This window comes from Heterocephalus glaber, unplaced genomic scaffold (genome assembly GCF_053883595.1).
Source record: "Heterocephalus glaber isolate CG9 unplaced genomic scaffold, H.glaber_assembly_v1.0 deba00000122, whole genome shotgun sequence".
Taxonomy (NCBI): Eukaryota; Metazoa; Chordata; class Mammalia; order Rodentia; family Bathyergidae; genus Heterocephalus; species Heterocephalus glaber.
The window spans coordinates 74,856,323-74,881,409 of record NW_028258138.1 but is presented as its reverse complement, the minus strand read 5'-3'; the positions used below and the strand labels follow the sequence as shown (position 1 = coordinate 74,881,409).

Sequence of the window (25,087 nt, the reverse complement as noted above, 5' to 3'; positions counted from 1 at the left end):
GAAGGTTCTCATTCTATATGTAAAGTGGTATCACTTATAGATAACTATGATAAGTTAAATTACTATGAACTCTAAAGCAGCCATTAATATAACAAAGAGTTATAGCTAAAAAGCAAACTAAGGAATCATAAAAGTATATTCAATTAATCTAAAAAAGGCAGAAAAAGGGAGTAGAACAAAGAACAGATGAAATAAATGGAAGAATCAACAAGATGAGAGATTCAAACCTAAATATACCAATAAGCACATTAAATATAACTCGTCAAAAACCAACAAAGAGTAGAGATTGTCAGAATGGAAAAAAAATCAAGTCCCAGCTCTATAGTGTCTATGAGGAACACACTTTACTTTAAATATAAAGATATAAGTAGGTTTAAAAGATAGAAAAAGAGATAGAATGATAACACTAAGTTAGGTGGCTACATTAATCTCAGACATAATAGATTTAGGAGTAAATAACATTACAAGGGAAAAAGAAAGTCATTTCCTAATGTTCAAGAGGCCAATTCATCAAAAGGATTTAACTCCAAACATTCATGTGACTTATAACAAGTTTAAAATCTGTGAAGCAAAAATTGATAAATCTTCAGGGAGAAAGAGACAAATCCATAACTAGAGCCAGCAATTTCAATGACCCCTCTCAACAATAGAACAAGTATATAGTAATTTAGTAAGGATATAGATTTGAATAGTCTCAACTAACTAGAGTTAATTGACATTCATAGAAAACTCCACTCAACAACAGCAGAAAGCTGTTTCTTTTCAAGGGCTCAGAAGACATTTACCAAAATAAACCATATTCTGGGCCAAAATGACAAATTTACAGGAATGGAATCAAACAAACTATTTTTTTCTGACCATAATATGATTTAGAAATCAATACTAGAAATATCTCTGGGAAACCCCCAAATTACTGGAAACTAAAACATGTCAAAGAAGGTAGTATCAATTACCTGGGTGTCTATAGTACACTAGGCATGTGTTAGGCTTTTTGTCTATGTTATCTCCAAGCTTTGGGGTCAATCATGAGATAGGTATTATTAATTTCATCTTACAAATGAGGAAACTGAGGCTCAGAGAGTTAATGTAACTTATTTGAAGAATGTTACATAATTAGAAAATGGTTAGCCATGCCTCTCTATAACCTCCAAGTACTTTTTACTGATACACGTTCCCTTAAAATGTAGTATAAAATCTTGATCTCTCTTTCTTTAATACTTTGAAATACAATTACTTGTATGTCTTTGATTTTAAAATTACGACAATGTAATTGTTCAGTTACAGCTGACTTTTTGTTGTTTTAAAACATACTTTGAGTACATACAAGTTGCTTTCCAGAGAGAAGTGCATTCTTCTTGCAGGAAAGAGCCTTATCTCACTCATCTTTCCTATCTCAACTATTCTTCAGTGTATGTACTGAGCACAGTGCTCTCCTAAATACTCTCACTGTGGCCACTTGTCACCAGGGAAGTTTCAAAGTGGATGTTGGCCTTATCTCCTAATGCAGACACCCCTCAGTTTAAGAATAGACAGTGATCCAAAAGTCTCATTGTAAGTCACATTTCCCAGTTCCATTTAACACTAGAAAAGTATTTGCTATGTAAATGTGAATGAGGTTCCTGGGATAAAATAAGCTCAGATGAGCACATAATATGTTCAAAATATAGTAAAGATATAGCATCTCATCTACAATCAACAAGGATGACATAGGACAGTGGTGGCGAACCTATGGCAGCAGGCTGTTTGTATAACTGAAAGCTCTAAAAGGTTTGCCATCACTGATATAGGAAAGTACTTTTCAGTTTTCACCTGGGGACACCAAGTACACAGGTCTCCTCCATGCACTGACTCTTTCTGGGAAGGAAGGAAGAGACTCTGATAATGGCAAAGTGGTTTATGGCGGAAAGTAGTAAGAAGGAAAGGAGGAAAGTACTTCTGGATACCAGTGAGGAATGGACACACCATATTACATCTTCTGGAAGGACACCATCTTCCGGTATGCTTTGAATAACAGAACAAACAATAGTTGCTTCTATTAGGGCAACTTATATGTACAAATGAAGGGTATCTAATGAGGAATCTTAGCCAAATGTTCCCCTAGCTAGAGACTCTCTGTAAATAGCTATAATTGGAATTGATACCAAAAAGAACTACTGCAGATGCCAACATCTCCCAACACAAATAGTTATCCCTGGGAACCTCAATATCTACCTTATCACATTTATTTACACAGTCATCACCTTGCCCCTTCTTATACACACCTCTACTTGCTGCAGAATGTTTTCCTCTTTATATCTAAAATGCATCTTTTCCTACAAATGACATGTTTTCAGATTTTTAAAAAAGTTTTATTTTCCAATATACTGTCTTAGTCTGTTTTTGCTACTAAAACAAAAATACCCAGGACTAGGTAGTTTATAATGAACTAAAACCTCTTGGTTCACAATTCTGGAGGTTGGAAAGTCCAAGATTTAGGGTGATGGCATCTGGTGAGGGCATTCCGGTTGTATCATCCCATGGCAGAAGGTAGAAGGAGGCCCAAACTTGCCCTTTTATAATGACATGAATCCCATGCATGAGGTTAAAGCTTTTATACCCCAATCACCTCTTAAATGCCCCACTGCTTAATACTATTACAATGACAACTGAATTTCAACATGAATTCTGGAGCGGACAAGTATTCAAACCATAGACTGACTTTGTGTTTTTAAGAATATACCTAGACCTACAGGATTTGAGGGAAGAACAGTAGTTGTTCTTTACTGGGGTGGTCTGTGGCTGTCTGTCTCTGTGTCTCTATCTCTGTCTCTCTCTGCTGAGATTAAATCTAGGGCTTCATACATGCTAGCTAAAGACTAACATTGAGCTACATCCTCAGCCCTGTTCTCTTTTGCTCTCTTGGGACTGGGGATTGAACCCAAGGTCTTTGCACTGAGCATCCCCAGTAATTTTGAGACAGGCTCTTTCTAAGTCACTGCTAAGTTCCCTAGGCTGGACTTGAGTTTAATATCCTCCTGCCTTGGCCACCCAGAGTGTTGGGATTACAGCATGTTCCACCACATCTGGCTTCTGTTCTCTCTTTTACTGATTTTTCTTTCTAACTCTCAGCAACCCTCTTCATTTACATATTATGCTTTAAAGAAATTTCAGTGTGTTTCTTCTTGACTGTAGAATACCTAGTCACTCTCAAGCAAGGAAGCAAAAGAAATAGAACTGTTAGCATCTTGGCTATTTGCTATGATAATGACAACAGTGATACAACTTGATTCTGGACCAAAAGGTATGACCCATCCCAGAGCTTGCCAATACAGGTAAAAAGGTATGATGGCACAGGAATTATCAGGCCTGCCTATAAGAAAAGACCAGCCCAGATTTCAGAAAAAAACTAGCCACCTTCTGCAGAATGAGACACAATGCAGGGAAGGACTTTTCCCTGACCTCTCCCACCTACCGCTGGAAGGCACAGAGAAAGCAGTAGAAGGCAGGTGCAGATCTGAAAGCTGGTTCCAGGAGAGCCTGGGCTGGGATTGAGACCAGAACACAAGTAAGTTGATGCAGACAAGCAGGGGACTAGAGGCTATAAGTTGGCCCAGAGCTGCTTCACGGGACAAACCAAAGAGAGGAATAGAGTCAAAGAAAACTGACTAATCAGGGGGTCAGAACCAAGAGCATGCTATGCAGAGAGAATGCTCTGGAGATCACAGAGGGAAGTGCCTTATCCTTTTCCCACTGTGCAGGCTCTAGATGTAACCAGCTGGCATTTGCATTGCTTCTGGGAAGCAACTCACCACTCCTAGAATTTGATAACAAATCTCTACTTCTCTGATTCCCTTCCCCTCTACATCCTTTCCCTCTTCTATTTAAAGTGGCCAAATAATGAAGGGGAACATGTATCCACAATAGGAGAATATGAACAAAAATCTGTTAAAAGAAGACAGACGTAAGTATTCAGAAGTGGACATACAGAATGCAGTGTCCCTGGCTCTATAGGAATCCATTCTTTCATGAAATTCTTGAAGCCAGAGAAGCAAGCAGTTGGTGAGCTACCATCCCCATGGAACAGAATAAGTCTACCTGCCTGCAGGGCTTGGCAATTTGAGGAGGGGGGCATACCCAAAGCACTGTTCTCCCTTGAAAGATGTAACTTTGCAGACTTGCTGTGTTTCCTGTTTTCCATATTCTAAATTTGGCTGTCTGTGGGAGGCAGTGGGTGGGAAAGGGAGAAGGCAGGGCTTTGAAGAGACAAGAGACAGCTTGAAAATACTGCTGAAAATGGTGGAGCCTATGGATTTATTTTTCTCTTTTGCTCCACTCTTAAAGAGGCACAGAGAGGAAACGGCTGTACCTGGCCCAGGGAAATGGGGGTCAGATGATAAAGTGACCAAAGCAGAGGATTTGGCTCACACTTCTGATTCTGCCCAAGTTGGCACAATAATACTTCAAGCCCTTGTATCCCTTTTGGTCACAAACAGTAGGGGACCTGTGGCCTCTGACCTAGGGTCACTGACCCTCTGAGGTGGTACTCCTGCCCACTTTTTCCCTCCCTGGATTCTGCACTTTTCCCACCTGTCTCAGATCACTCATGCTGTTATAACAAAATACCTTAGACTGCGTGGTTTATTAAATAATAGAAATGTATTGCTTATAGTTCTGGACCAAACCACCACCAGATTTGGTATCTGCTAAGGGCCTGCTTCTGGGTTCCTGGATGGCACCATCTTACTGTGTTCTATAATGGAAGGGACCAGCTAACTCTCTAGGGTACTGATTTCATTTATAAGACCTGATCACCTCCCAAAGACTCCACCTCCTAATACAATCACACCAGGGATTAGCCTTCATTATACAAATTTGTGGGAGATACAAACATTCATACCATAGCAACACCTGCCCCCATTTTTCCTTTAGCAAACCTCCCTGGGTTTGAGCTACAGATTATATGGACGAATTTCTCAACAGCAATACTATTCACATTATGGGCTTGATAATTTGGGGGGCTCTTATGGGTTGAATTCTGTCTTCCCAAAAAGACCAAAGCTGTTTCAGTACCTGATAATGTAACCTCCTTTGAAAATAATGTTATTGCAGATGTAATTCATTGAGATGAGATCAAACTGGAGAAAAGTAGCCCATAATGCAATCTGACTGGCGTTCATAAATAAAAGATGGCTATGTGAAGAATGGACAAATAGCCATGTGGCATGAAGGCCAAGATTGGAGCAATGTAGCTCTATACCAAGGAATACCAACCTGCCACCAAACCACTAGAGGTTAGGAGAAATCCTGGAACAGACTCTCCCTCATAGCCCACAGAAGGAACAAACCCTGCTAACATTTTGATCTTGGATTTCTAGTCTCCAGAACTTTGGGACGACATTTCTGTTGTTTTACTCCATCTAGCCTATAGTGCTTTCCTAGGGAAGCAAATGCAAGGGCTGTTCTGTGCACAGTAGGATGATCAGCAGTATTTCTGACACCCACCACAGGATGCCAAGAGCAACCTCTTCCCTAGATATGTAACAAAACATGTTCCCAAATGCTAACAAATACCCCCAGGTCGGGGGGATAAAATTGCCCTCCTGTTGAAAACCACTGCTTTAGATCATCAGACCACACAGGAAGCCCCAATGAGGGGACCATAAAATTCCCCAGCTTGTAATATTATTCTGATAGTCTTTCCAATGGCCAAACCAGTGGTTCTCACAGGACTGGGTTGGGAAGTGGGGTAGACTGAAGGATTGGCAGTAGTAGGATTGGGGAGATGGAAAAAGGAACTTGGAGGAAATGCAGTGCTCAGGCCCCACTTAAATCAGGATTGGCTGGGGGAGGGAGCTAGAACAGTGTCTAGCTTCCATATGGGTTAAAATCTACCCAGGTGACTCTAATTGTAGCCGTTTGTGCATACTTCACATGTTCCTGCCAGCTTGAACCACCACTGGTACATGAATGACTGTTCCATCAGGTGGCTTGTACCACCCGATGGGACTGTCCCAAGCTGCCTGACTGGACAGTCATGCATGTACCACCAGGCTGTTCAGAGCTGCCTGGCAGCGAGACATACAAATTACAGGCCCATTGTGAATGTGTTAAACCACTCAATAAGGGTGAGTCCAAAGCCTGGGCTAAAATTCTGAATTGAGAGAGATTCAATCTTAAAATGGCTACAGTCTTTGAATGAACAGTGCCATTCACATGCTAGAGCATCACTGTGGTGCCATCCACATGCTAGAGTATCACAAAGTCAACACAATTAAGTTTTTGACAAATAGTTAATGACTTGAGGAAATGTTCTTGACATGACATGGAATGAAGAAGTCAGGAAAGCATAGTTCTAATTTTATTATCTATTAAAAAAACTATTCATAATGATGACTACCATTTTGGGATAAACTTATAAGTGTTATTATATGTGGTAAATTATGTTATTACAGCACATTACAGGTAGAAAATTAAGGTTTAGGAAAGTAAAAGAATTTGCATAAGCTCTTATAGCGGCAAGTAGCAAATGTTGATCTAGAATTCACATATGTTTGATCTCAAGCAAAACATTCTTGGTATCTGCTGTGCTGAATGGGAATTTGTCAATAAGTATCAATAGTGGTTATCTCTTAGAGACATTAAGGATGAATGTTATTTTCCATTATTTTTTTGTTTTCTAATTATCCTATGGTAAACATGTATTAATTTTATTATCAGAAACAATGAAAAAATCACTTAAATATAAAATTATATGTATGGCTTTCTTTAGAAACCACTCTAAAAGTAAACTGAAGATTTTGTATGTTTGCTTATTTTTTATTTGTAATTAAAAATGTGTGATTATCTTGGAAAGGTGGGATGGTACAAATAGAAGGATCATTAGCCTTTTTACTCACAGATCTTTGTAATGTTCTACCTGCTATTACAACAAACAGGAATTTCTTCAAATTTTGAAAAATGCAAAATAAATTTGAAGGGAGAAAGGTAAGGATTCAATATATTTTTTCAACTGACAGGTGAATATATAAGTAAACTTGGAGAAATAAAGGAATGTCATTACAAATGTATTTATCTTAGAGGTTTCTTTGGGAGATCTGGAGATCCTAAAGATATTAGTGCCTGGCCAACCACAGTGAAATACACAATCACAAAGCATATAAAATCTCTGCAGCCCTAAGCAGACATTTCATGTTCCTCAGTTTGGACTTTATGACATTGTTCATTGCAACCTAAAAGAAATATGCTTTTGGTATGACATATGTATACAAAAAAACGATTGAGTTAAAAGGAATCAGCTATGCAATCCTAGAAATTATTCTGCCTGGGTACAGTGGCAGTAGCATATGCTCATGACCCTGAGGAGTTTTCCTCAGCAGTCAGAAGTACGAGGCTTATCAAATTTGAAAATACTTAAAAGCGAGGCAGGCTTTGGCCTAAAGCATGTGTTTGAAATGGGATTGTATGTTTTGGTTGAAAGGTGTCCCTATAACTGCCTGACACATATTAAAAGCCTTATTGCCCATGGCACAGAGTCAACAGCAGCACAGAGTGACAGGCAGGAGTCTGGTCCTGGGTCCTTCCATGGATGAACCTGGCAAGCTGAAATAGATTGAAATTCTTATGTCCCTTTAAAAATAAAAATTAGCAAAATACAGATTGAGTGATGCAAAAGTAAAAGGGGTAATAGGAGCAAACCAGAGCTAGAAGAATCATCCTCTATCCTCCACTTTCACTGGTTCACTCTGGAGTGAGGGTAACAGTGTGGCTTTAGAAAGTCTATTCACAGAAATCTCACCCTCACCAGGTATACTACTAAAATCATCATCATGAGCAGGAAACAGGGTTGTTCTAGGGCAGGGAGGGAGTGACACATTTGGCACGAGGCGCTGCAGTTCCTTACCAGGACCCCTGTTATGGCTTGAGTTTAGATGACCCCCCAAAGCCTCAAGCTTCCTCAGAGGTGGCTGAATCTAGAGTGTGCAATTGATTCAGGGTGGGGCTAGGCCCAACAGCACTAGGATTAAGGGCATGAGGACTACTTGCCCTAAGTAGTCTGAAAAAGATAAAGGGGGCAGAAAGACACTGTTAAGGCCCCTTGTTGCTTTTGCTCCCATGTGGGCATCATGAACTATTTCTCCTCTGCAATGCCCCTCTGCCATAAGCCAACTGATTATGAAACGAAACCTCTACAAACTGTAAGCTGAATATTCCTTTCCCCTTTAACTTTGGGTGTTGGGCATTTTGTCTCAGCAGAGAAAAGTAAGTAACACGCCCCTGGAATGCAACCCAGTCCTAGAACCATACTGCAGTTTTGGGAGGGACTCACCTCCATGAAGTTTAGGGGAGGGGAAAACTTTAGCCTCTGCAGCAGGCCCTAGCAGGGTCTCTACTCATCGTTACAATAGGGGAACACTGCCATGAACCCTGAAGAATCCCACTTCATAAATAAGGCATGGGAAACATGAATTGTATTTCAGAACTGTATTTTATTTATCATCAGTAAAGATGAAGCTTGAAGTTTTAGTAGGAGGTCCTTAGGGTTAAGTCTTGGTTTGCTATACAATTAAATTATGTAGAATGGTTCATTCTCCAAGGACATGAAAGAAATGAGGTGTGTCATGAGTACAAATTGATATAATGCCAAGGGCAAGCTAGGTAAAGGAGTTACCAGGGCACGATGGAAAAGCTTGGAAAAGTTTTTAGAAGGAAGTTGTTTTTATTTTTTGTGTTTTTTTGGAGGCAACTTTAAAGTCTAAAATGCAAAGTCAAAGGGAGCAATCTTCTAAGGAAGGGGTTGTCATGGCAAACTTATAGATCTGGAAGTCTGGAAGACACAATGGGCCTTGCTTACAGACTAAGAGAGATATAGCACTGGGGCTTCTCCTTCACATCAGGCTGGTGATGGAAGCTTGCTGTGGAGTGGCCCCTCTGTCCTCAGAGAAGCAGATTGGGAACCAGAGAGCCTAGCTCTTGTTCTCATGGTGGGACAAGTCCATAACAGTGGCTGTCTGGTTTGGAAGACTGGGAAGGGGCCATGAGGGAGGCAGAGAGGAGAGCCAGAGATGAGAGGAAGGAGATTCTACTCTGAGAACAAGGCCACCTGCATACCCTTATCAACCAAAGATAGATTCAGAAACTTGTCCTAGGATAGAAGAGACATCACATACCCATCAAAGCCTGTTTACCACAGACTATTGGCCAAGACCTCGGGCCTCATTATCCTCACTTTTTAGAAGTAAACAACATCTTCCTGTTTCCTTTTCTTAGGACATTAAGTGAAAAGCTTCGGTCACAGAAACATTTCCTCAGAGCAGAGAAGCTGTGAAAGATCATTTCCCCACATAACACCTTTCGGGAAAAGGCAGAATCCAGATAGCTGAAAACTGCACCATGAAGCAGGAAAGGATCATGGGATTCAGGCTCATATCCATTATTCACCTGGTTATATGGAGCTCTCAAATGTTTCTAATTTGCACAAGAGCTAACTTCTAAGAGCTACCACAGACTGTACCCCTAATCCTCACAGTCTAAAGCCTAAAGCAGGAGCCATAAGAAATTCCATACAAACTAAAACTCTATACTAAAAGAGAATTAAGCAGTCAGGTTTTGTGAATGTTGACAAAATGGGCACATTAATGGGGAGACAGGGGCTACAGGACTTGAATAAATTCATAGGACCTCAAAGAATAGATGCGAGAGCCAGCATAATCCCCATTGGTGGTTTAAGGCCAAAGCATGGGCTGCAGCAACAATCCTTGCAGTTGAGCAGGGCACTATGAGTGAGGATACTCTGGTCTCTCTTAGTAGAAGGACATATAAAATAAGCAGAAAGCTATAAATACAAAGCATTGTGGTGTTTGCATTTACAGCCACTTTGCCCACAAAGTCTCACTGACCTAAACTTATATAAACATCAGACCAAGGAAGACCCTCACTCATTAAATCATTAGCTTTAGAATGTGGAAGGAATCCTGGATAATCCAGCTGGCCTGGGAATCTGGCCTGCAAGCAGTGAAGAAGCCCAGCATGTCAAGAGTTCAGTTAAACCCAGAGATTAGTCAGCACATTCCTTTTCTTCGGAAACTACCAGTTTGAGGCAATCTCATCAATTGCTTCTGTTTCTTTAGTTCCTCTTTTCTGAGTGTGTGAGATGTGAGCTCATCCACTGTCATCATATGTCCTAAATAATAATGGTGAAAATTTACATTTTCTCTGTGCTCTAACTTAAAGTGCCGCCGTTAAGCACATGATCTTCATGCCTACTTCAACTCTGATGGAGTAAACATTGTTTCCATTTTACAGATGGAGAAACTGAGAGTTGGCAAGGTCAGGTAACTATATACGTAGGCAGGGTAGCTCTCGGCTTCCCACCTAGGTAGTCCAATCCTTGAATCCATCCCACTGAATCTTATACCATAGGAAAGAGGCTAGGAAGAATCAGTAGCTGCTATTCTATACATAGGTAGATTGTTCAAATGGCCTTCATGCAAGACACAGATAGAAAGAAAAAAAGAATCTAGAAAATTGTTCCATGTTCAGATCTTTTGATGTTATGTTGCTAGATACCCAGAAGACATAGTAGAATATAATTTACTGGAGTAAATTCCAAATTTGGAACCCTTCTAAGTTTATAAAGTGACAGAAACACCACATGGATCAGACCTAAGGTCAACTTCCAAATAACTCTATCTCTGCTATTTATCTATCCATCCGTCTAATTATCTATATATTAAGCAAATGATACTGACCTTGTAAATGCCTGAGATACTAAAAAGTCTACAATTTTAGGCGAAGTCCAAGCCTTGTGAAGAAGGACATTAAATATGGAACATGTATATCACATGGATCTGCAATTCCATTTTTAGACTCTCTCACTGCCTCCTTCCCTCAGTGATATTTTCAAATTTTAAGATGTGATGGACCCAAGTCTGCCAGAGCTATTTCAATCTATCTTTGGCACTGTTGAGGCTAAGATAAATTGTACTATACAAAATAACTCACAGGGTAATGGTTTGGGTCTAGCTATCCCCTCAAAACCTCACGCAGTCATAGATGGGCTTTCTCAGAGATGACTGAATTCAGTGCGTGATTGATTCATGGTCCAATGCTAGGGTCAAGGGCACTAGGATTAAGAATGAGTGCTACTTGCCCTATGTAGCCTGGATAAGATAAAAGGAGCAGGAAGACATTGTTAAGGTCACTTCCCTTGTTGCTTTGCTGTCTTCCCCCACCATGAACTGTTGTCCCTCTGCCATGTGCCACCCTGCTGTGGAGTCAGCCAATTATGGACTGAAACCTCGACAAACTGTGAGGTAAATAAACCCTTTCCCTTCCAACTTTGGGTGTCAGGTATTTTGTCTCAGCAAGGAGAGAAAAGTAACCAAGACAGTGTGAAAGACCATGGAGCTGTGTAATTAGAGCTGAGTTGCCAGTATTTTCTGTTGGTGGCTCTTAGATTGTAGAAGGAAAGCTGCACTAGGTTCTACTTAAACACAAAGAGCAGTGCCTTGGCCTAGCAGGGGATTTGCCTTGTGTATCACAAGATAAATATAGGGACCAATCCTGATGACTCTTGAATGTCCCTGGGTACTTATAGTAGGCCGTAAGAGCCCAGCTCCCTCTTCCCCAAGCCTGGCTTTCTTTCCAGGTGGAAGAACTCAGATTTGTTCCTGTCAGAACTTGACAGTGGGTTTTCTTCCTATTAAAAATTTATTCCACTGTGCAAGCACAGGGACCTGAGTTTGATCCCCGGTACAAAAAAAAAAAAAAAAAAAAAATTTATTCCAGCATATCTGCCTTTATTGGATTTGTCTTTAGCCTGAATAGAAAGACCTTTAAAATGGATTTTTTAAAGAAAGGATTTGAATGTATTTTTTTTTTGGTATTGTATTTATTCAATAAAGTTTTTTAAAAATTTATTCCAAACAAAACTGGTTCATGAGAACACCTCCAATTGCTCCTTGGCAGAGAAAAAAGACACAGATCTGCCTGGTGAGTTGTTCTGGGTTGATGACCAGTGTTTATTTTTTGGTTTGCATAACAGCTGCCTGAACCCTTTAACTCAGGGTTCTTTGGTGCTGTTTCCTTATACTCATTGCCTATACCAGCTGCCTCATCCACCTACAGTTCACAAAAGCCCTTACCTTTCACTCAGGTACTCCTGACTTACCCCCATCCCCCTGAATGCTAGAGCCAGAAAGTACTAGCCTCATGGAGGTCTTGCATGTACACGGGCATCCTCAAAAACACCACACCTGAATGGACCACAATTGACCCAGAGCCAAGGGCTATACCCTGTAACCAAAAGCTCCTACTTTAGGGAAAGGTCTCCCAGGAGAAGATGCGATAGGCGTAAAGGAAAAGGAGAAAGAAAAGGAATGAGTAGAGAGAAAGAGCGGGAAAAGGGAATTAGGAAGGAGAAGGAAGGCAAGGATGACCAGGATGAGAAAAGAGGCTACAAATGTTACTGTTTTCAAGCTCTCCCCACCACCACTGCCAATATCACTACCTCCTGCCTCACTCAGGTTTGAGGCCTAGAAGGTCTCCACAGCCCTGTAGCATGCACTTGAAATGAAGAACTGGAAAGGCTCGGGAGGAAACTTATAAAATACCATTCTCTGACACTTTCTCTTGGAAAAAAGATTCTCAACATGTGGCTCAAACCCAGACCTCTGTTCCAATGCATATTTTGCTTCTCTTTACACATAATTGTACCTAGCTTTTAATAGCCTATTAAATTATTAGAATCTGGAAGAGAATGATAGCCTTATTAAAAACTTCAGCAGGAAAGAAAAATGATATCATATGTATTATCATGGATATATCATTAAAACAAAAACTGATTATCAAATGTATCCATACAGATATTAATATCTGAAAGAATAAACACCAAGTATTAGCAACTGTCAGACAACTGAGTGGGTGGATTATTTTTGTTCCTTTTTGCCTGTCTGTATTTTCTATATTGAAATGTAATTAAAAATAAAGAGAAATTAAAATAACACAGAAACTTCCTTTAGAAATAATTGAAAGGAAGGTTGAATAATCCCAGTTTTTTCCATTACTCTGAATGGATGTGTACTGGAAGTACGGATTCTGGGGTCAGAACTAGCTTTTTCCACTTGAATGATCATCTCTAGGCCTGATTCCTCATCTGAAAAATGAGGAAAATATTTACATGAACTCTACAGAGTTCTTTCAAAGATTAAATGGGCTCTTCCTTGTAAAAGTATGTTTTCATAATTGGCAGTTATTATCACTGTTCTTGTATGTTTCTCTTCAAAGCACAGGCTTCAAACCTAACAAATACTTTTGGAGATCTTTGCATGCAGTCAAAATAGCTTTGCTGTGAGATCTGAATCCCCCCTTCTACAGTTTCATCCCTTGCTCCTGCTTAGTCTCAGCTTAGACAAATGCTGGCTTCCATGCAGCAAGAATGCTCTGGAGGACCATTCTGCTGGCACAATGTCACAGAAACAAAGGAAGCAGAAAGAGAAAGGAAGTCAATTTTTTTTCTTTTAATTTGGCCATGCTGACCAGTGTTGAAATTAATTATTGGAAGATGCAGTAATAAATGGCTTACTTTTAGAATCAATACTAGCAGACGTCGAAAATTTCTTGTGTAACAGCCTTCTCCATTTCCTCTCTAGCCTATGCTGGTGCCTTTTGATGGATTAACTCTAACCTTCCCATCTGTATATTACTCTCACTGTGCAAGGTAAACACACTGCTACCTTGTGAAATCCAGTGGTTACACATCTGACATCCCTCTGAGGACAGCCAAGTCAGAGAATTCTTTAGAAAGAACAGTCTGCTCTTACTTGGTTCTTAGCTCTTTCTTTTCCCTTCTCTCTTTTCTGAGAGCCTCCATGGCAGGCTCACCTCCAGCCTAGTTACAGAAACCAAGCAGAATCACACATCTCATCCACAGACTGGCCCTTCATATCAAATCCCATTAGGAGCCAACCCAATCCTGCCCTGGTCCCCAGATTTGATAGCTACAATTTTTTCTTGTGCCTAAGAGCCAGCTATTTCTTTATTGGTGCTCCAGGAATCCCACCTATGAACTGCAGCCCAGTGGCTGGAGCCCTGGTATCTGTTAAGAGCCTTCCCACTACATACTGTCCATTCTCCACCTTGGATCTGTGAACACCATTGGCTCCTGGAGGCCCAGCTGCTATGTACCTCCTGCTCTGAGGCAAGATACACCATCACTTTATTGGCTTTTCTTGGTTCTGACTAGTTGTAATGGATGACCATCTCTTCCACAATGGTTTACTCATGGACCATGCTTGTTAGTATACTACTTGTAGTTGATATGTCCCCTTGGCACCTGGCCATCTCAAAGGACAGACCCACTCTCAGCTTAAGCAGACCATGCTACACCGAGTCTTGAGATGACAGCATGGTACTTGATATAGCTTAACTTAGAAGGGAATAAAGCTTAGATATATTCTGTCACCAACCACCAGCACTACTGTGGTCATCACTTGCTATTACAAAGGCCATCATTTATGGAGCAACTTCTGTGAACCAAATTTTCTATTAGTCACTTTCCATGTGTTATTTCCATGCCTTACATCATTCTTCAGGGTAGCTGTCTTTATTGTCTCAAAGAGGGGCATTGAGGCTCAGGGAAATTAAATGATTATCATAAGGAGCATGGCTCAAAATGTAAAGAACAGATGGACCCCCAAATGCTGCACTTTCCTTCACTACACCATATGGTCCAATAGATAAGAAATCAGAACTGTGGGACATTTGTCAAGTGGGCTTAGGGAGCTATCAAGGAGGATGAATGTGTACGAAACTGGGAAGTTGCATTTGTGATAACTTGCCTTTAGCAGAAGGTAGAAGGAAGGAGATGAAACACTCTCCTGGTCTTGGGCAAGTGTGGTCCACTATTTTGTGCTATACTGTGAAAATGAAGATTCAGGCCAGTCACTGGCCAAGTCATTTATTAAATAGGCCAAGTTTCTCCAGAGAGCAGAGCCAAATCCTGTCTCCCACAGGATTTGTGCTTCTGCTAAGCCAGAGGACAGGCAGAGCCAGTTGTCTCCCACAGGATTTATGTCTCTGGTAAGCCAGAGGACAGGATGAGAAAGATAGAAGACAATCATACGATTCCCAGAGGCCTTGGGCCACATGGACCTTTTCTATTAAAAAGATGTCATGGAGAATCATAAAAGTGACCCTATGATCCAAGGGAGATCTTAGAGACATAGTGGAGAAAAGCATTACTCAGTGGTCCAGTGGCCACAGTTCTAAGGTAAGGTACAGCTAGCTGAGGGATGACCCAGATACAAATTCACAAGAGGACTGGGACCTAGCTGTGGGATGAAGTGAGGTCCCTGGACTCCTGATCCCAGAGTCATCCAAAGATCTGGAGACTATACAGCAAGGTGGTTGAGAACCTGAGCCTTGGAGTCAGACTATGAGGATTTGAATATCAATCCTACCATTTTCTAGCTCAGTCAGCTTGTGCCAATTATTTAATCTGTTTGTCTTAGATTCTGTATCTGTAAACGTGAATTACATGGGATATTGTAAGGATTAAATGAGTTAACACACACACAAACATAATTGCAACAGTACCAGCACACAGAAAGTACTCATAAGCTATTATTGTTATCATTATTGCTGTCATTAGGGTTATCGCAAAGGAGAAGAAAACAATGGCAGTCGGTGAACATGATATATTGAATCAAAAGAAGGCTATGACTAGAATAAGTGTCTTGGACTTAAAAGTAGTATATTGAATAGAAAATCAGTGTATAGTATACTTCTAATTTACTTTTTGTTGTGTTGTTTCTTTAAAAATCCTTTTGAAAAAGGCTAACCTTATTCATTTATAACCAAGGAGATTTTAAAAAATGAAATAAGGACTTCCCCACATTTCAGCTAAGAGAGTGGGAGGGCTAAATCCTCTGCTGGTAGTGAGGTATGGAGTGATGGTAACTCTTCTAGCTGAAGAAACCATGGAAACTTAGTGGGACTAAGAAAATGAACATAGTAATAACTGCAATTTCTTCTTACCAAACTGGTTACCTGTAGAGTTTCAGAAATAACTTTTTAGTTTTTTTCATTAAAATACATGAAAGATTTCAGAATTCACTCAAAATTTGAATAAAAAATGCTGCTTTCAAAATACTTGTGATGGTTAATCTTGACTATCAACTTGATTAGGTTGGTTGAAAAAGGCCTAGAGAATTAGAAAAGCACACTTCTGAGTGTGTCTGTGGGTGTTTCCAGAGACAACTGGACCTTAAGGGTCTAATGCCATCTGCAGATTAATCCATTGATGAGATTATCATATGATGGGATTTATGGGAGGTGATAAAGACTTAGGAGGTGGAGCCTAGTTAAAAGAAGTAGGTAATGGGGGCATGGCTTTGAAGACTGCCTGGTCTCTGGCTCCTTCTCTGCCTCTTTCCTTTGTGCTCTGCTTCCTGGGTACCATAAAGTGAGCAGCTTTCCCTTGCCATACCCTTCTGCTATAATGTTTCTGCCTTGCCATAGACCTAGAAGCAATGGAGACATGAGCATAGATTGAAACCTCTGAAACTTTGAGCCAAAATAATCCTTTCCTCCTTTACACTGTTGAGGTCAGGTATATTATCATAGTAATAAAATGCTGACCAATGCAGTGCCAGATCTGGGGCTGCAGCTGTCAGGCTGACTTCAGCTTAGTGCAGATGCATCCATCCTATCACGGGGTTACTCGGTTCCAAAGCTGTATAGTTCTGGGTCCTGTATTCTGATGAATGTTCATCTATTTCACCTTGTTCCCATTTATCATCCTCAGAGATCATCTAGCCTGATACCCACCCAACAAAGGAATCCCTCTAAGTCATTCATTCATTCATTTTTCAAATACCAATTGCATGTTGGTTCATTGTGCTAGGCACTGAAATTTTTAAAAAGGTAGACAGAATCCCTGCTCTTGGAAACTTCACAGTCCAGCTAGAGAGTGAGGCTAATGTAAAACTGATTAAGACAACCACCAATGGGGATGTGGCCAGAACATATCCTATGCCTAAGAAAGGGGCTCCCAATCCAAATCAGGAGATCCCTGGAGGTTTCCTACACATGATACTTGAGGTGAGTGTCAAGGATGAATAGGGACTGGTTGGTGAAAGGGGTGAGAAGGATTCAGGAGACAGATTTGAAAGATTTAAACCAGGCATGGTGGTACATGCCTATAATCCCAGCACTCTGGCAGCCTGAGGCAGAAGGATCCCCCTGGGCTACTTAGCCACTTAGTGAGACCCTGTCTCAAAAATAAAAAAGTAAAAAGGGATAGGGATTCAGCTCACTGTAAAGGCTGTAGGGTCAATCACCAGTACTGAAAAAGAAAAAAAAAAATGGGGAGGGGAGTAATTAGAGTTGAGACTGTTTAATCCTTAGGGAAAAAGGGTTGCCTCTAGTGGAAAACTTCCAGTAACAAGAAGCACACTACATCACAAAAGACATTTCATTCTGCTTTTGGACAGCACATAAAAAAGCAATTGGTGGATTAGAAATTGTACCTGAATTAAACCAAAATTGTCTTCACTCTATCTTTTATTCTTGTCTCTTCCACAGAAGACCTTCAACTACCAAACTCACCACTCCTGCCTTTCATAAAGCATTTATTCAAAATTGAACATATCCAGTTATTTGAACTTCATAAGTCTGGTGGCCTTCCAACAATTACAGTATATTTTCTCAATATCATTCTGGAAATTAATATTCCAGAATTATGTGCAATATTCCACATGTGACCTAAACAGCCAAGGTATAGAGAAAGTCTCATTTCTCTGATGCAGAGATTATATTTTAATTTATATTATCACTCAAAAGCCTTTAAGATTCTTCTCTGGTCTAAGAATAAAGTCTAAACCCTTGTGTCTAAAGGTCAAAATTCTTAAAAGTTAAGACACGATCTATACTTTCTTAAGGTTTTCTATAATGACTCACTTTCCACTACATAGAATCCTTTGCTCTCACTGACTTATTTTGTCTTTACAGTGTCACAAAATTTCCATGAGATGCTAGGAAATTTAAAGACTCCCATCATCACTATGGTTTTTCCTTAGCTAGAATTGAATTGGACATTTCCCATCTTCATCTGATGGAGCAGACTATGGCCCTCTCCAGTATATGACGGCTTATTTTATGTGTTCTTTTTGTCTTCTTATTTTTTCTCCAAATTGCTTACTACTCTCAGGTTTGTAGATTTTATTAAGATGTGACACTTCCAACTATAGCCTCAGTCCTCCTTTGAGAACATGTCCTTTAAAGAATCTTCTTCTATTGCCATTTTTTAGTTTTGAGCTTAGTACTCAAAACATCTTACACATTTATCTTTTTGTGTTAAAAATATAAACACACTACATGCTACATATACCTTCTGTTGGTTTATAGAAAAATAAGTCCATACATATGGTTTTTGATGTTTTTGTTTATTTGTTTTTACCTAATGTGATTCTAAGGGTATTTTATTTACAAGGTACTTTTTAATGTCACCTGTGTAGTGCTTGACGTATTTCTGGTTTGGGATAGTTTTCTCCCTCTACTTCAAAAATTTACTTAAATACTTCAAAGAGATCAATGAGGTTTTTTCCCTCCATGGACACTGTTTTCAATCTTTATAAGATACCCTCCACTCCTTGCCAGAAGTCCATATACTGGTTCTGCAGGACACAGTCCAGAAAACTTTAAAACATTCCATACATAAGTAGTCATTTGTTTCTTAGATTCCCTTCTTTTCCAATAGTCACTGTATCACCATGGAATGAGAGATAAAAACACCATCTTTCAGTTTATTACTCAGAACTTTAAAATAATTAGGAATACAGTCCCAAAGTCTTCTAAATGTGCTATTTGTTGCCAGCATGAAAAAGCAAAAAGCAGCAAAAGAGGAGTCAATTCATGGAGTTAGTAAGGGGTTTGCGGTAGGCTCCATAATGTCTTGGATATTGGCTCCTATTCCTATTCCAATTTTCCACATCAGAGCAATACAAAGTGACCTTCAAACCCCTCATTTGGGAGTTACCCACACATATGAAACCTTTCTTCTTCCTGAGAGTAGCCAGGAGACCCTTCCGCCATTAGCTTATGCCAGCAATTTCTCCCCAGTGTTCCATGGAAAGGATGTTCTGAACCCACCCCAATGGGAAGGTGTCATGGAAGATCCAAGTGAGAAGGATGTCCTTCATTTCTATGCTGCTTACTTCATGACATTAATTTCTCTGCATTTTCCTGGCTTGTTTCCTCACTATTTTTTTTTCATTTGCCTAAGACCCTTTCGTCCTTTCTAAGAAGCTGGAGTGTAAAAAGGTTCTTATTTAAACTCTCCCACCTTTTCCTTCTGCTTGCATTTGCAGCTGCTATAAATGGTCATTTCAGGGAAGAAGAGAAGATGGAACTTACTCCAAAGGTCACTGCACTACCCCCTCTGCAGCTGCAGGTCTGGATCACCAGTGAAGTAATGTTTTCTTCCTAGCTTTCACTAGGAAATCTCCTTGAAAACCCCAAAGGGATGAAGATTATATCTCCTTCTATTATGGAAATTCTTAGACAGTCAGAATATGTCTGATATGTTTTTCAGTAGATTATGATTTCCTATAGACTGAAACTGCACATCTCTTTAATTTTCCACAGTGCCCAACACTGAGACTTGATGAGACATGGATGTCGATGAAAGCTAATGTCCACCCCTGAGGCCAGTTTTTCCCCCTCTATGTATTATCTGGTCTATTTGCCCTAGTTCTGTGTGATCACTGATTATACTTTGAATACTTTTATATTCAATGTCACTGAGAGATGCAACAAAATGCTTTTCTTCCATTTCTACCTATTTTATATGATACCAAATGTGCAATGGATTTTTCTTAGTGTGTTCTATTTAAGTTTGAGAGAAAAAAAAAACAAGGTGAAACAACTAACCAGAAATTACTGAATGAATTACTTGTGTTTATTTTTGTTTTTCTTTAAAAGATTCTATAAATTATTCTTCAGAAATGTTACACTAATTCTACTTAATATGCTTAGCTGCTTAAATGTCATTTTGTGCTCAGAGACATTAGGTAACACATGTTTGAATGTAAATGCTTGCTAATTTTTGACCAACTTAGTTTGCAGAAAGTGTGGCATTTCAGATAATGAGGCTATAAACCACGTCACTAAGAGGAGGCATAACTGTGATCTAAACCAGACATTTGAATACTTTCCTACCAAGTAATAACAAGTATCCCAGGACAACCTGACAGTATCATACTCTACTCTAGCATCTGAGCAGATATGGACACATTTATTCCTTGACAAGTAGGCTACAAAGGCAGCAACTCCATCTTATACTTATTTATACTCCCAATGACACCTGATGTGCCACAAAGAATACAAGTATATATTTTAAACCTGCTTTATTCTATGGCCTGAGTCATTTGGTGAGTTTATAGACCACTTGAGTCAAGTTTTACCAGGACCAGGAGGCATTCCGACCAGTGTTCATGTCTTTTGTGTGGACAGTGACAACCTCAGTAGTTCAGACTAGGAAAATCTGTAGACACAGATGGTTGGTCCATCCTCTACCCTGACTCTCACCATCTGCACCCTGGATGTCTCACAGCAAGGCTGTCAGGAACCTGGCACCTTTCCCAGTCCACTCAGCCTCTATGTAGCCTATTGAAAGAGTGCCACCTGCAGGATGATCTGAGGTCTCCAATTACTTCATTCATCTGCAAATGGTTTCAAGAATCCTTTAAAATATATTCATGAGCTACTAAACACAAAATTTAAGTTAAAGTTTAATGATAGATAATGGAATGCTATATTAAGTCTTCACAGATAGCATTTATGTGTATTTTAATGGCTCAGAGTGACCATTCAAGATTACCCCACCATCCCAGAGTAGAGATGCATTAGTCCAGGGGCTTTACAGCCCTTGAACCTCTCCCCTGGGGTGGCCATTTCTTCTGCTTATGGCTTTACTCTTCCCTGCAGAAAGACAAATTCCCAGGTGCTATAACAGATGTAGCAGCTCCCTTCCTGCTCTGATTCAAGATAATTTTTTGAACCTGAACAGAGAATGGGTACTCAGAACTTTCTCCTCATATTAGCCCAAGGTTAAAGAATCATAAAACAATGAGGTTGAAAGAACTGACCCTCTAGCCTACTGCTCAGAGCAAAATCCACAGCTTCCTGTTTCACATGCATAACACCCTTCCTAATTATCTTTTGTAAGCAGCAAGCCCAAACAAGGAACAAGGGTTTCCATGCTTTGGCTTTCTGTCATAGATGTCTGGCATCATTCCAGAATTTTCTGATTCCTTATCAAATCTACTCTTCCCAGTGACCTAAATGACAGAAGAGTAAGAGAGAAGAGTCATACCTGTTCTCACACTTGGTAATCACACTGCACAGAATAAAGCAAGCCTTAGGTAGGTAGGTACTGAAAATCAGTCTTCTTTCAGTGGGGCCCAGGTTGGTTTTCTTACATGGACTAGCAATTCTAGGATGCTGGGCAGTTATACTGGCCACTCCCTTCCCCCAAAGTGGGGAGAGGGGAACAAAGCAGGCCTGATTAGTTTCCATTCAACAAATTCCACCTCCACTGGCTCATCCACAAGGTAATGCAATGACCTCACAACTCTGCTTGGGTTCTCCCTTTCGGGTCATGCTTTCGTTTCCAGAGGACATCTGCCTTTGCAAAGCGTCAGTCCTTTGGAAGTTAGCACTCTCCTCTCTGTCAAAAAGATACAGCATGGTGGTGTGGATTATATCAATGGTTTATTGTTGAAAGGGCCAGAGAAAACTTGTAATGGATGCAAGCACAGCAGCATCCCCATCTTCCCCAGTCTCATTCTGTGCTGCTGTGCTGCTCCATGTGCAAACAGGTGCTGAAAAATGATTTTTTTTTTTGGTACTGGGGATCAAACTCAGGACCTTGCACTTGCAAGGCAGGTGGCAGAACCACTGAGCTAAATCCCCAGCCCTGAAAAATGAATTTTATGCTCAGTTCCTATACCTCCATAAAGAGGGACAGAGTGGACTGAGGGTACAGGTAACTCTGGAGTCGGACAGACCTGAATAATCCCAGCAGAACCACTGACAAGCTGGATGATGTGACCACACTGACAGCTTTCTGAGCCTCAGTGTTGCCATCTATAAAGCAAAGCCAACCGTATTTATCATCCAGTTATTACCATGGAATCATAACTCTTGAAAATGTGTCCATTTGTTCTTTAGCATAAAATTAAGTCAGTATGTCTCTGCTGCTAAATGAAAGGTATTGTTCCACGTGAAAAGAGCAACAGGCACTGGTTAGGCAGAGGAGGAGTAGGGAGAAATGGGGCTAAGATAGCCACAAAATGTGCTAGCCACAAGACAATAGAGGTGCATGCCTATAACACCAGCACTCTGAGAGGCTGGGGTAGGAGGATGACAAGTTTGAGCCTATCCTGGACAACTTAGTGATTTCATGAGACCCTGTTTCAAATATTTTTAAAAAGTAATAGAGATATGGTAGTACAATGGCCCTGGTTCAGTACTCACCATGACAAAACAAAATAACAACAAAATGATAGACCCTAGATGGGCTATAACCAATATCGACATTACCCGTGAGGATAAAGGGGCTGAGCTAGGTCAGGATACTCTTCCCGATAAGGAGAGTCTAAACTAAAGGACAGTCTAGAGGCAGAAGCACCAAAGTTATGGGATGGCTCTACTCCAGTAAGTATTACAAGCCCCACTCTCAGCAGACAGGATATTATAGACATCTAAGTTAGGTAGAAATATTCTAGGCAGTCAGATAGGCCTGGGCCTTCGAGAGAGTCAGTACAAGAGATAAAACACATTATAACTGTGGCCAGTGGTGCATGAGTTGGAGGCCAGGCCTCAAGATAAAGACAAACTGACCAGACCTACATACTTCCCCAAGAGACAAGATATATAACACCTGGTCTAATGAAGTCTAGATAGATATCAGTCACCTCGGTAGGTGACCAAGACCCTTGGACCCATCACCTTCCTGAAAAGTTCTTTGTTCTTTCCATGTACACTTGCTACTGACTTGCTTCCCCATTGGATCACTATTACCTAAGTGACTATACTTATAACCTTATTGGTTGATCATAGCTTTAACCCATGTTGTACCCATGTGGTTTTGCTCTATAAAACTTCCCTGTAACGTGGGGTCCTTGGCAACCCATTTGGAACCCCTCCTGCCTCTCAGGAGCACTCTTATCAACAAATATCTTCCTACTCTTAACCTCTGTTGTTCCTTAGAATCCATTCTTTCGTTTTGGGGAACATGAATTTGGCATATGTGACATCTAGCAGGTTGGGAGTTATATTTCTCCTATATCATTCTTGGAGGTCCAATATTATTCCTATAACAAGGAGCTTCATGGTCTATGTGTCTTCTCCCATCCTTTCTCCTAACAGACTGGAGAGGCATCCAGGGTATCTGGCCACCCCGATATTTTGGATCTGTGCTGTATCTTGTCCATCAAAGGATATATTAGGGACTGTTCCTACACATGCCAAAGGTTCTCTCTCATTGGCTATACAGCCTTAAAATGTGGTAAAATATACACAACATAAAACCATTTTTACTATTTTGAAGTGCACAATCCAGTAACAGTGAGTTTATTCATATTATTTGTGCAATCATTACCAATTTATCCTCAGAACTCATTTTGCAAAACTGAAACTTTGTATATATAAAATACTTTCCCATTCCTCTCCTCGGCCCCTGACAGCCACCATTCTATTCTACCTCTATGAATTTGGTTCTTTGGATTTAAGTGATACTTAAATTTTGGTACTCTAGAGTTATTTGTCCCTTTGTGACTGGCTTATTTCACTTAGCAGAATGTCCTCAAGTTTACTCCACATTGTACTATGTGTCAGAATTTCTTCCCTTTTTAAGGCTGAATGATATTCCATTGTATAGATATATGACATTTTGTTTACCCATACACCCAACATTTTGGACATTTGGGTTGCTCCCTCTTTTTGGTTATTGTGAATAATGCTGTTGTAAACATGGGTGTAACAATAGCTATTTGAGTCCTTGGTTTTACTTCTTTTGGGGATATACCCAGTGGATATGCTGGATCTTACGGTAATTCTACTTTTAATTTTTTGAGGAATTTTCATATTGTTTTCCATAGTGGCTGCAACGTTTTGCATTCTCAACAGTGCACAAGAGTTTCATATGAGGCTTTTCTTATCCTCAGGTAGGGTTCAAACCACCCTCATTCCCTGGGTCCAGGTCACTGTAGACATGGAGTTTTCTGGCTCCCATAGGGCCTCTCTCTTTTTAGTATGTTCTTGAAGCTCCCAAGAGATGAGGTAATGTTCTGCAGCTTTCTGTTATCATTTGTTTCTTGGTGGGCCCTGTCTTTCTGAACCCACAAGGCAAGTCTGTCTGGGGCTGGTTAGCCATCCTGGTGGGGGCTGAGTCACTGCACAATGTCCAGAATGGCACCCACACCGAGGGCTGCCTACAAAGTGAAATCACAGCCAGGCCTAGCTAAAGCTGTGATGTAGTAAAACATAGCTTTGACATCTTTATTACTCGAGCAACACCCATCCCTCTGTCCCAATGAGATATTCTCCTTAACCTTATCCTTAAGAATTTTATTTTTCTGCTACAAGTGATCACAGCTTCCAACATAACTGGACAGCACTATTTCATCTTGAAGTTGAAGATTTCAGGATCCTTTTGGAAAACTCTCCAGTAAAAAAAAAAAAAAATAACAGAGTTAGAATAAAATGTTTGAGGTAAAAACTCTGAGAAGAAACTATGTCATTCTACCATTAGACAAATGATCAGGATCTCTCACACTGCACCTTTGCACAGATTAGAAAATAGCACTCTTTTTGGATCACACATGAAGCTCAACTGAAAGACTGAACATGCGTAAATCACAGCATAAATATTGTGCAAGTGACTCTAAGGAGCATTCTCTGAGCAATCTGACCCTGTGGATGCATGGCCAGCAATCAGATGCCATCTCTTCCTCCAGGTCCTGGAAGGTGAGTGGCTTTGCAAGTGAGTTGGGTGATTTTCAGCTCCCATTCATCAGCATTGATAGTCACAAACAGTAGCCTTGGG

General features: G+C 40.3%; 1 protein-coding gene across 26 annotated transcripts in view; it reads right to left on the bottom strand.

Moving 5' to 3' along the window:
* Window positions 1–25,087, bottom strand: part of Kalrn (kalirin RhoGEF kinase) — a 698,268-nt gene that overhangs the window by 328,290 nt on the left and 344,891 nt on the right. The gene's annotated exons all lie outside the window — the stretch shown is intronic.